The sequence below is a fragment of the Anabas testudineus genome, chromosome 11 (assembly GCF_900324465.2).
Source record: "Anabas testudineus chromosome 11, fAnaTes1.2, whole genome shotgun sequence".
NCBI classification, from domain to species: domain Eukaryota; kingdom Metazoa; phylum Chordata; class Actinopteri; order Anabantiformes; family Anabantidae; genus Anabas; species Anabas testudineus.
In genome coordinates, this window is record NC_046620.1 from 9,454,122 (window position 1) to 9,467,485 (window position 13,364).

Sequence of the window (13,364 nt, forward strand, 5' to 3'; positions counted from 1 at the left end):
AATACATTAAACGCCATTTGGCTGCACCACTATCGTTTCTTTACAGAGACAAGAAAGAGACAGGAACAGACACAGACACTGAAATATCTACTCACTTAGTCTGTCCTGCTCCTTATGTGATGTCTGCTTGCACTTTGAATGTCTGCCAGGCTACTTTGGCTCAAATAATGACAAACAGCTCTGCCTAAAGTTTGGGAAATCCACTTTTAAACTTTTATAATCAGTGTTCTACAATTTAATAACTTTCCAAAACCTGACAAGGCGAGAGGCAGGTCTGTTCGGTTTTATGGAGGTGATGGAGTTGAAAGGCAATCACCCCTCTCTGATATTGAAGACCTTACTAGTACCAGTTAATCAAGACATTTACTAATGTCATTATGAAATTAATTCATTTTATTTAAAGGAGAACATTATACTAGTATATTTTGTATTTGGCACAAGGACAATACAAAACAAAATGTTAACTAGTGGATCCAGGGACTGAACCATCAGTCCTGCAACTGGTAAACACAATATATTTAACCAGATATACCTGCAGCTAAAAGCTAATTTGGACAGAGGACACTACATTACAGTAGGCACTGTGCATTTTATATTAAAAATAAATATTGTATTAACCTGAGAAATTGATGAGTTTGTCTTTCCCTCTGATCGCAGTAAAACTTCAAAAGACAGGAAAAGCTCACTGCTCAGAAACTGCATTAAAGTTACACAACATTTAAAAAGTGTTCCTTTAATTGTTTTCTTTGACAAATTTCCACTAATCCCAAATGAAGAGAGATGTAGAATTGGTGCAGACATTTCACTGCTCAGTGAAAAAAAGAGGAAAGAAGCTAATTCGATAAAGAGGCCATTAGGCTCTTATAAATTCAAAATGCACTTTTCATATTTCTAAAGCTGACGAGACAAAAATCAATAAATGAGTGCCATGATATCCAATTACGCAAAGCTTGGTAAAAAGAAAACAAAAAAATATATATTCTGTATATTGGTTGCAGGATTTAATCTGTGGTGTGACACAGTTTACCTGCTGACTGAGGAATTACATCCACTTAAAACCTTTTAATTTGCTGCTAGTCGCACAGCACAGAAGACAAAAAGTAAAGCTGGTCATTCCTGCTGACTTTACACAGCGAGTGTCCTTGAGTGTGATGTTGATGAAGCTGTTGTCGGCATCAGGGGATTTTCTGGAGGTTTGTTGGTTTGTGGGAGGAGCAAACCGCTGCTGTCATGTGAAACCCTCCCTACTGCAATAATGGTAATTCTCATGTTTTCGCTGCAGTTGACAAATCACATGTTTCTTTCTGGTGGGAACCATCGTCTAATCTATAGATCTCACACAGCCAGAAAGACATGAGATCCAATAACCGTCAGCAGTAAAATGTCAGGCTATAATATTATAATTTATGGGCAGTATTGTCATCTACTGACAAGATGTGGGACCACATCTTAATGTTAGCAGACATTTTTTTTTTATTTTTTGGGGGCAACCTTATATTTGCCAAACACATCATCATATGACCGACAGTCGCAAACACCAACACCCACAAACAGATTCAGTACAGTCACGGTCTTGTGATGTTCTGGGAAAATGTTGTCTGCTTCATTTAGAAAATGGAATTACTGCGACACAGCTCATCAACACCTGCTGCTGTCATGAATTTTAACTAGAGGCAGTGAACATTAAGAACTGAAAAACAATTCAGTTTTCATCATAGACAATCTGTGACTGAAACTCCAACTGGACATTAAGCAAGTAAAACTGATGCAAACTATTCCTGCATGTGTCCTGACTTGTGTTGATTTATTAGAAATCCTGGATACTAGATACTATGCAGGAAGTGCAGGAAGTACTGCAGTATATTGCTATCGTAACGGTGAGAAAAGGGCAATTAACAGGAAGGCAGACAGACTAGTTAAACCCTTGAAAGTGCAGATCTTTGCTTTAGAGGAACTGCTAAGAAAGCCAAGGTGTCAGTGCGAACAGTTTCCTACAGCATCAAAGGGCTTTTAGAAACAGGAGGAAACTGCCAGGAACAGGTCCAGCAGTTTCTGACAGTCAACTTCTATTGGGAAGAGCCTTCTGAGGAGTATTTAAACTTGAACTTTGAAGAAAAAGTGCTGCTCTACATGTAAGAAGGTGGCTACTTTAATGAATCAAAAATTTAATTGTGTTAATCCGTGAAATGTATTATACTATTAAAAACACTGGGCACACAGACGCGACACAATCACACAGCCTGCGTACTAACTTAACACAGTGCCCTCATTTGAAACTTTACAGGCCATGTTCCTGTTGTCCTGTACAACTGTTGACCTCCGTGTTTCTCATGAGACAGCCTTAAACAGGGCCTGACCTCTGTCGCCGTGGTGACCAGGTCTTGGGAACCCTGTCGCCACAGACACTCCATCACCTTGGCTTCCTGGCTCCTAATATGGCCGCGTCATTCGCACAGCACTTCCTGTTGTGGGGCTTGTGCGGACTAAGGATAGCTTTGTTTCTCCCCGTTTGACTCACGTTTATTCTTTTTCTAAACCCGCCAGTCTTTCTCACACACAAATACACACATGCGCCCACAGTATGTACCCATTTGTGCCCGGAAAAACAAGATATTGAGCGGACAGAGCACACGTACACAAAAACAGTGGCACTGCCTTAAAGAGGGAGACAAAGTGTCAGATAGGAATCAGTCTGTCTGTAGGTTTGTCAACATCAAAACAGGAAAACAGTTTCTAGTAAACAGTTCCCACATACACACTATAGAGAAAAACATAGTGTACACCTAGTAAATAAAGACGTGTCTGTTCCCACACACACAAAGCCATACAGAGTCACCTACCAAACTAAAACACACACACACACACACACACATCTGAGTTCCCACACACTTCTTGTACTGTATGTGCAAACACACACATACACAGGGAACAATACTGAGAGAATCGAGTCGCAGGAAGTATTTTAGAAAAAGAGAAAAAGAAATGAGTACAGTAAGAGACAGAGGAGGGAGGAAACAGGGAGGGAAAGAGAGAGAGAGAGAGAGAGAGAGAGAGAGATGGAGTGTGAGAAAGGATTAGGATCAAAGAAATCAAAAAAAAGGGAGGACAGAGAGAGAAAGAGGGAGGATGAGGAAGACAGAGACAGAAAGCCGGAAGGATGGAGATACAGATAGACGGCACTGACTGCTGATTGATCGTGGGAAAGAAAAATACCCAATCTGCCCCATCTATCATCAAAGCTCTCATTTCTACCATACCATACACACACACACACACACACACACACACAGAGTAAAAACGGAGCTCAGTGTGTGACTGCTGGAGTACAGACGGCCCATTTATCAAACTTTCTTTGAGTTTCTCCTCGTCGTCCCCTGCGCTCACAAATACCCCACCAGTAAAAAACTCTGTGGTCCGATTGTTTTCTAACCATTAAATCTTGGATTAGACACACTGTACCTTGTTTGAACTCAGCAGAGGTCGTCCAAAAATATAGCAACTGAATGAAGGGGGGGAAAAAAACAAAAAAAACCCCAAGAAAGCGCTCGGCTATTGTATTTCTAAAATACTTCAATAGGGGAAACTGATGCCATGTAGAATCACATGACCCTCCTAATAACTACACCAGCTTCTTTTCTCCTACTTAACAACATTATTTCAGATTTTTCTGGTGGACTGGACATGCTGCTGATTTGAATTGAAAAAAGTTATTTTAAACAAATGAGGCCACTGTGTTCTCCTTCAAAGGGAAGTTTGTGACCAGTCGATATGAATACGTCGGGTCCTCTCTTATTTGCTGCCCACTTTCTTAACAGTCCTCTCCTTGTTTTCAGGAACGCTCGAACAACGATTACTCTATGTCTGTTTTTGCACTTGTGTGATTTGTTTTGAAATTGTTCCTCGTGGCTAAATGAGGTTTGGACAACACATAAAGTTGTAGAAAGCACCTTCTGTATCGCGCTGTTGTGTAAATGATTTAGTCCCCGGAGCCATGCAAGAAAAGAAAATACATACTCGAACATTAAACATCTTGTTCTTGTTCAAATATGGGCTGCATGGACATTATCAGAGCAAAGGAGTTAAATATAACGCTGTATTAAAGTATTGCTGGAGTTTACACACTTTATCTTGACAGTTGTCTGTTGTCTGCGCAAGGCTGATAATTAAGTGTCAGCAACTCAGTGTTTGACGAAGGCTTGAGACACAAAGACTAAAAACACGGCTTTCAGTGCTGAAGCTTCCTCAACGTTTTTCTCACTGTCAACAAATCCCATAAAGAGACACAACAGCAAACTGATCCCACTAACGAGTAGTGTGTGTGGATCCAAACACGTCCAAAACCTCCTAAAACACATTAAAGGACAAGTCTGACTTCAGGTGCTTATACGAACACCGTAAGAGGTTTTAGGTGCTGTAATCATCCCTCCTGTTAATACAGGCCTTGAACAGATCCCTCCAAAGACGCTTCCTCTCTAGTGGTGGTTTTTCCATCCCGTGCCAGCTGCACTCAACTTGTTGCAAATAGTACCTGGTACCTTTTTTTGGCATCACCTCCGTTGAGGTTCCACGCGAGCTGAAGTGATATAAACAGGTGACATGAAAACAATGCAGTCTACTGTTTGCTCACAGCAGAGCGTTAATACCACAACCACAGTTTGTTGTATGAACTCGGCATCTGTTCGATAGCCTTCGTTGTTGCTCAAAATGAGTGGTTTATTTACATGACAGTATATTATCTCTAGACATAAATTTTTAGAAATGTGTATCTTCATAACATTTAACATGTAGGACTGAGAGCCACACACAGTGAAAGGACGTAGGAGAGTCCTGAGGGGTGGACTAGAAAGTTTTTATTTTGTCTAATTGCTTCATTGAATCTCTGAGTCTTCACCTGTGTTTCCTGTCCAATTAAAATCTCTTCCTCCACCTTCAATCATTCTCTCGGTCTCACAATGACCTGAAAGCAGGAAATGCTCCAACAAACCCTAAACTGAAATGAAACAATCAGGACTTTTTTCCCGAAGAACCAATAAACATCGACCTCCCTCTCCATCTCTCTCCCTCCGATTCCCCACTTCGCCATAAGCACAATACAATTCTTTCATATCCTGCGCTGGCGTGAGAAATCTGCCAGAAAAATGACAAGAGTCCCTGGAAAGAGTGAGAGAAATGGTGTGAAAGTGAGAGTAAGCTAGAGGTCACGAAGGGAGAAAGTGGGCAGGAAGGAAGGAGGGTGAGAGCCACAGAACGACAGACGGAGAGCACAAGGAAACGAAAGAGGAAGCAGGTGTTTTTGAATAAACAAACGATGAACTGAGTCAGGTGCATTACTGAGAAAGGAAGAAAGAAAGGGAAGAAATGGCGTCTGTGACAGATGGTTGTTAGGAGCAGATTTAAAATATTAACTTAATAATACTTTATTATTGATAAGTATCTGGCTGTAGGTTTAATGCCAGCACTGAATGTACAATTTGTTTTTTACTTCTGATTTCAACAAAAGCACACAGAGACTCATCTCTGACTAAAATCACTGCTGTCTGACGCGGTTAAAAGTCTATTTAGAGTGAAACACTGCATGGTTTAATTAATAACTTCAATTATTAACTTTAAGTTGTCTAAAGGATAAAAAATAGGGGTTTAAGATAGCTGACATTACATTAGAACTGATAAAAGAAAAAGTTCAATTATTCGCTTCATTTCCCTGAATCTTCATGAAGTTCAGTTTGACAAGAGTTTCTTTAGGTAAGGATTGTCATTGGCTTAGGAGCTATTTTGAATATCTAATACTGTACTATCACATGTTGTTTCGTAAGTGAGCTTTTATTAGAGAGTATGGTTAGCAACTGTGGCCTGGAAGGATGTCAAAATGTCCTTTGGCATTGGGCAATTGGAGGATGTCATGTAAAGATATGTTCTAACATGTACTGCACATGTCTAATACAGAGTGATGGCAATCTTTTTTCATAATAAATGAAAGTGAAGTTAACAAATTTTCCAATAGCAGAAATGAAAATAGAGAATGAAGAGGATCCTGTATCTCACAATATACCAGAAAAAACTACACATATTCTCTAGGAAAATATGTGTAGCTGGTTATATTACAATCATTTTTCTTTCGCTAATGTGCAATTTAATTGATTATTTATATACTTTTTGCAATAGTTACCTGACAATTAGGAAAACCACTTGAAAAGATTATTTTAAAAGTTTATTTTTTATTTTGTGGGTAGATTAAATCAAGTTGAACATTTATTTCTGTTCATTTACATATAAAAAAATCTTAATTAATCCACTGTGAAGTTGTTAAACGATAAAACATGAGTTTGTGGAGAGCACAAACATTTTACAGGCACTATAAATTTGAGCTAAGAGCTTTCTAACAAACACAGAACATCTTGCAGATAGTTGTGAAACCTAGTGACTCAAAAACACTGCAGCAGATGTAGCAAATAAAGAGCAGGTAGCTCCACTGGTATCCAACGTCAGCTCCAGCTACCATCCACGCTCATGTGGATAATGAAGTGAGAGGAAAAGGACAAAGACAGAAAGAAGTGGGCAGCAGAGAAAGGAGTGAGTCATTGCACTTCGAGACCATCAATCATACAACACGTGCACACACACCGTTTCCAGTGCCCGGCAACAAGCAACTCATCGATCAAGCAAATGCAGACACAGCCAAGGTCATCATTAACAAAGTGCCTAGTGGAGGGAAATGGTGAGTGATGTGTGGCTGTGTGTGGCACAGCTGATGAAAAGAAACTGCTAATCTGGTCAACGCAGAAAGCAGAACAATAGCGATAAAGAAAACATTTAACACATTTAATCGGAGAGCGAGTGAATGTTCCTGTGCACTTCTGTGCACAATTACTGTACTGAACAGTTCCCCAGTGGACGCACGGTTCTGTTTATTTAATACAAGCTGGTCGAGCAAACGAAAAAAATACTAAACATCTTCACAGTGTAAAAGGTGGCATTAAAGTTGAATGAGCCCTGCATGTATGTATGCACACACACACACACACACACACCGATGCTTTTAGTCAGCAGCGTTACGCAACACCACTGCAGTAAACTAACTAGCTCCTACTGTGGGAGAGATGCAGACAGACAGAGAAACTGATGCTTGAGAAATCCGGCAAATTCTTAAATACATGTATTTATTTATTGCATCCTGTTTCAATGCTTCTATCATCTGCCATCATATTTATATACGACTATTGAGAAACCCGCTCTTTACTAAAAGTAGCATCGATAAAGCCAATCAGCAGTGAACAGTCAGTAATGTTATGCAACCACAAGTACAGTAGGTCAGCAAGAATTAGGAGGGTGGTACCAACATTACACTTATGTGTTGAACTGGGATGTTCCTGGGTGATGGTAAACACACCCATATAACTTCTGTTTCTCCATTACATGTAGTATGTTTCAACTGGTGCAGTTCATGTGACACGCTGTCCAGGATATGAGTTCAACTGAGGGAGACGGAGAACATGCTACATGCAAGAGTTTGCAGAGCTAAAGGTCTCAGCAGGTGGCAAAAGTGTTTACGACGTGCCAACGGCCCATGAAAAGGCTTGTACCGATAAGGACCCCCACCAGCATCATTTTAGATGTATGATTAGTCTGTCAGTATTCATCTATCCATGTTTTCATCAACTGTTTACATTGTCAAAGTTGACGAGTGTCAGCGAGAGAGAGCAGATGCTGCCATCCCCCACCCCCTCAAAAACGTGCACACACTCGCATAGAAACTAATCCTGAGGGCAGCCATTACTAGCACGCTCGGGCACATTGAGTGAGAGTGAGAGTGTGTGTGTGTGTGTGTGTGTGTGTGTGTGTGTGTGTGTGTGTGTGTGTGTGTGTGTGAGATGCCATTAGTCACTTGACTGACAACTGACTCTGGCTACAGTTTTCCACGGTCAAACATAAAAGGTGGGATAACTAGATAGTTTAGCTATTTATATAAATTGCTAAACTAACAGTGAGTAACAATGTAAGGATGCATGTTGTGAAACTGATCAAACGTGTTATTCCATTTAATAGCGTGACTAACAGTTTTATTACGTCACAACTGGTACAATAATAATCGTCTGATTATTATTTGATACACATGGACTATAAGGTGTTTTTTTTTTCTACTGTGGCGACAAGTGATTATTAAAATCCTACAATATAATAATAGAAGATAAGACCGAATAAAGACAGTGATCTGCTTTAGTAATGTCACTTACACTAGAGCTTTCCGTCTGCCAACATTAGCCAGAACACCAGACCAAACAAGGCTCCTAAAAACAAAAACCCTGTTTGTTTTGATTGGAGTGTTTAGTTTGTAAAAAGCTGAATATGTCTCATTTTAAAGAACATGCAGTTTGCAATTAGTGTCCTGAATTCAGCTTGTGCTGCTGCATGTCAGTAAATAATAATAATAATAATAATAATAATAATAATAATAATAGGTTTGTTTTCTGGTGGCTAAAACTGTGAGATTTAAGATGTGTGTACGAGCCTTGTATTCTATCCAGTGTTACTGTTTCACTGCGGCACAATCATTTTATCCTTAGGGACACAAAAAAAAAAAAAGAAGAAAATTATTAACTAAACAACTGAATTATCAAAACAATAATAGAATTAGAGTGAATTTAACCATTATCTGTTGCCCTCGCGTAAAAGAAATGCTTCCCCTGATGTTTCTTTGTCCCTCATCATCACCTGAGAGCTCTGGTGATGGTTTGTTTTTGATGACTTCATCTCCCTGGGGGGGGAGCAATGTGCTGACAAACAAATACACACACACACACACACACACACACACACACACACACACACACACAGAGTTCTGCATTCCTCACATCTTGCATTAATAGGACACGCATTCCTAGCTCACCGCCTGTTGCATGGAAAAACACGTGCACCCATATGAAAGCACATAATATGGCTTTGTCTTAAGGACTTAAGTATTTGCTGACTCTGCATTTACCTAACACAAACATACATCAATGTACAGTGGTGATTACGGTAGAACCCTTTTCCATTACCCCCCTCATGGTTCACAGACCATATTTTGCAAACCACTGACATCAATCGTCACATACCAGTGCAACCATTTGTCTTGTCTTTCACTGCATCAGTATTACATCCAGAACTCATCCTGCAACAGATGTGATTTTAGCAAATAGCCCTCTATAAAACCCCCTTTTGGATCAGTGTGTGTACAGCAATAACAAAGTTACTGCAGCGGTTATATAAAGCACTATTAATAGGAGGGCTTTAAATAACTGAATAGACTTGGGGGGCTGTCTCTTTGTGGAGACAGGCAGTGTAAAAACATAACAGAGGACAGAAGATTGTGGTTAAAAGGTCTCACGGACTGGCAAGAATACAATTCACACTGTCAGTGGCTCCTATTTCTCACTTATTCTCACTTTTTCTCTCCATTTTATTTTGTTATTTTTTTGTCTCTTGACTAATTTCTTCCACCTGCCTCAGCCATACATGTTACCTGTCTATCCTCCTAGTACTAAGAATGACAGGGTCAGATTGTGGTGATTAGTCACTCTGTGACATCAAGTCAGTCATTTATATAACCCTGTATTACGCTGTCTGTAAGGTCATCTTCTAGATTAGACCAGCTAACATGATGGGATCACTCAGTGGATTAGGTTATCTGGCATGCTAGCATAAACAATGCAAGATCAAGCTGATTTACTGCACAACAAATAGCATGGGAAGGTTCATTTTGTTGAAAATAATAAACAGCATTCAGCTAAAAGAAAGGAACGAAGCTCATTTTGTTACTGATCATAACAAAAACATGCAAACATTGGTAGAATGCTAAAGTGCTACAAATTGCTAAAATATAACACTGGCAAATGATAAAACCACTTTTAAAACCACTTAAATATACTTTAATGCTAAGAAAAAACAATAAGCTGTATCTTGAAAATGTAACACCCTACGCACAGGGTGCACCCACATGCTCGTGCACAAGCCACACGTACAGTGTTTGTTTTAGTGAAAGGTTTTGCAACTACATTAAGTCAGAAAATGATCCCATGATGAAAATGAAGTTTGTATGTAAACTCAAAACTCTCCCCGTGTTTCAAATGGATCACATATGAGGTTGTCTTGTTAACTTAAACTAAAACATCAGTCCTTCAGGTTTTGATATGCATGTGTATATAGGAGAGTAGAGATTCAGAACAGTGGGACATTTAGTCACGGAAATCAAATGAAGTAAAGGTTAAGACAGTGGGCCAAGGCTTTCGCAAAACCTGAATGAATAGAGGAACATTTCCTTTTGGATTGTGGTAATCGCCTTTAGCAAAGCCAAGAAGGCATCCTAAGGAGGATAACAATGTTGCAGAGCTGCCAGCCCTGCACCGACCAGAGGACCACACGGGCGGCACAGCTGCTGCTGCTGCAGCATGAACAGCTACTTAGTCAACCAAGCGAATAAACTGATTAAAAATGAACAGGATTAATAATGAAAAAGCACTTTGGTCCACATACAGACTGTGCTGCTCCTGATACCAAAACAAGTGAACGTGGTGGGAAGTAAATAATACATGTCAACTTTCTCAGGCAGGTCAAAACAAACAGTACAAGAAAAAATCCAGGTTTCACCATCTTGTTCTCTACTGAGGCCCTAGAGCCTTCATAGGAATGAAAGCATAAAAAACAAACACAAATCACATTTTTAATGCAAATCAACCTGCTAGAAAAAACATAGGAATGTAGGTCCATTTCTGTCCAGAGGAAAGAATACCACAAAACACTGAGGTCAAATATAAAAAGACTTCAAACCTTTACCCGATTACAATCCAACCCTTATTTCTACGGCTGTAAATTTAAATGTTTCTGAAGTACTGCCTGGCATCTGCTGGTATTTAACTCTCGCACAGGCTCTCTGTGCCAGGTACCGTTCCTAATCTGAGACTAGTAAATGTCCTGAACAGTAACCTTGGCCCTGAATTAATTTTCAGAGATAATCCCACTGCTCCTGCTGTTGATACGGAGCTGCTGCAACGATATGGGAATGTCAATGAGGCCGTCTTTGTTGACAGCGTGTTCCCCCCTCTGATTTATCTTCACTGAGTGTCATGATGCTTTAACAGCTTTTCTCTGAGTCACTTTGAGCTCAGTTCTGAGAAAGCTTGTTATGTAATGTGCCGTGCTCCGAACCAAAAAGAACGACAACATGCTGCTTGTACTCATCACCTCTTCTCTACCTCCTCATTCACCTTTCTATTTGCAAAGGTATCTTCTCCATTAATCTATTTGCTACCATTGATTCAATCTCTTGGCTGGATAAGGTGACGCTCTTACTCGGGAAAGTAAATGTAGAGAGTAGGAAGAATAAATCAAAGCCAATGGAAGCAATAGATACAGTAGTCATTTATTTTCTTTACTGGTTTCAAGTAACTAATCAGTATTTTTCTTTTTGCTGCTAAAAGAAGACAAAAAGCTGAATTTAAGGTCTAGTGTGAAATGTAATGACCCACCCTGTAAACTTAATGTTAAAAATGTAACTAAATTGATGTAATGTGCGTTCTTGCCGTTAGGGGAAGAGCCTACACCCTTATCCCGTATGACTGGCTGCTGCCAGGAACTTGTGTAGAGAGTTTGGCATGCTCTCCACACAAGACCTTGTAAGGCAGAAGTTTCTTAGCCTTTCTCTAGGTTGTGTAAATATGGGCTCCTTGACCAAACTGTCTGACACACACACACACACACACACACACACACACACACAGACACACACAGACACACACACACAGACACACACACACACACACACACACACACAATGGATCTACTCAGGGTGAGCCAACCAGCCAGCTTACCAGCTATCCAGCTTATTCCAGCACGCTACAGTCTACCAGCAGGCGTGGAGCATTAACCACACGGAGATGGATCAATAGTTGTTATTCCCAAAAGTTGGACCAGTGCCCACACTGGGCTGTTTTCATCTCACTTTTTGTTTGTCTGCGAGTTAAGAACCTGAATGCAGCTGCACAAACTGAGCTTTGTGTAATACTACATGGTGATTGGGTGAAGGGGTGTGCAGTGGGTATGACTTCACACCTGAAGACAACCTCTGAATGAATACGTGCAGTTAAAAACATCAAAGCGAGCGAGCTGATCGTGGATGTATCACAAAAACTGGAAGGAGCTCATCCATCACATAAGCTAAAAAATGTTTTTTATCTTTCTAGTTTGCTTCTGGCTTGTTTTAACCTTGTCAACGCCGTCCTGTCGACATTATTTCAACTCTTTTACAATGGCCTTGTCTACAGTTTTACAATTGTGTTTTATGGGGAAATGGTTTTAGTCCTCAAGGGGTTTCCTTATTGCCTTTATTGCAACTGGCAAATGGGACAAAGTGTCATTTCCAGCTCTTTTGATACAGCCATGGTGAAGATCAACAGACTCAGGGAAGAGAAATGCTTCCGTTATAGCAGCATAGTAGATTTATCACAGCTGGAAATAAAACTTTAAACCTACACAAATCACTGCTACCAGTGATAAATTAAAAATAAATGTATCTATGATCAGTGCAAAAGGTCAAAGTGAAAGGCAGCCAATTAGCCTGACACAAAAGGACCAACATGACTGGATTAACTCTGCTTATCAGTGATGAACCTCAGCTAGACACCAAAGTCACCTCTCTGTCTGCTTTGGTTTTATTTCAGCTGACTAATCAGTAGCAGCTGTAGCTCCCTGCGGCTCCAAAATCTACTTAAGAGGGGCTCAGACATATCGTGATCTAAAAAAAATAGGTTAGGTCAGCTAAATCAGAGCTAAAAATAGAACCAAAAAGCATGGAGCAAATCCCCTGGTTTGATACAACCACAGGACACAAGTCGGACATAGGAATAAAGTCATTTTAAATAAGAAATGGGTAAAACCCTTTTTAGGGCTGATCGTGACTTCGGCTGCAGCTTTGATCATCTTTGAGCATCTTCGACATATTAGATTTGACTTCAAAAACGTGGCCCTGTCCTTTTGAAATGACAGGTGACAGGTCTTTCAAAGCCAGGAGTCACCGTGTCCACAGAGGGACCTGCCACCCACATCGTCTTGATTATGTAAGCTAGGAGATCACACTACATCACTGAGGGGGGAGGAGAGAAAGAAACAAGGAAGAACGGGATATTGCATGGGAAGTGACTTTGAATTATAAATGAGGTTAAGGCTGCTTCAGCTACTTTCCCTCCCTCTAACTCCCTACATGTTTAATTATAACATTCCTTCCCTTCTTACTATTTTCTCTTTCAGTCTTCTTTCACAGTCTTCACTGTCTGTTCTAAGGACTCCAGTGTTCTCCAAATTAAACTGGACTTGGCTTTTTCTCAAAGACTGTC

The 13,364-nt window shown here is 40.1% G+C and overlaps 1 protein-coding gene across 3 annotated transcripts in view; it reads right to left on the reverse strand.

The window, feature by feature from the left end:
• Positions 1-13,364, reverse strand: part of LOC113153689 (solute carrier family 45 member 4) — a 39,818-nt gene that overhangs the window by 12,294 nt on the left and 14,160 nt on the right. The gene's annotated exons all lie outside the window — the stretch shown is intronic.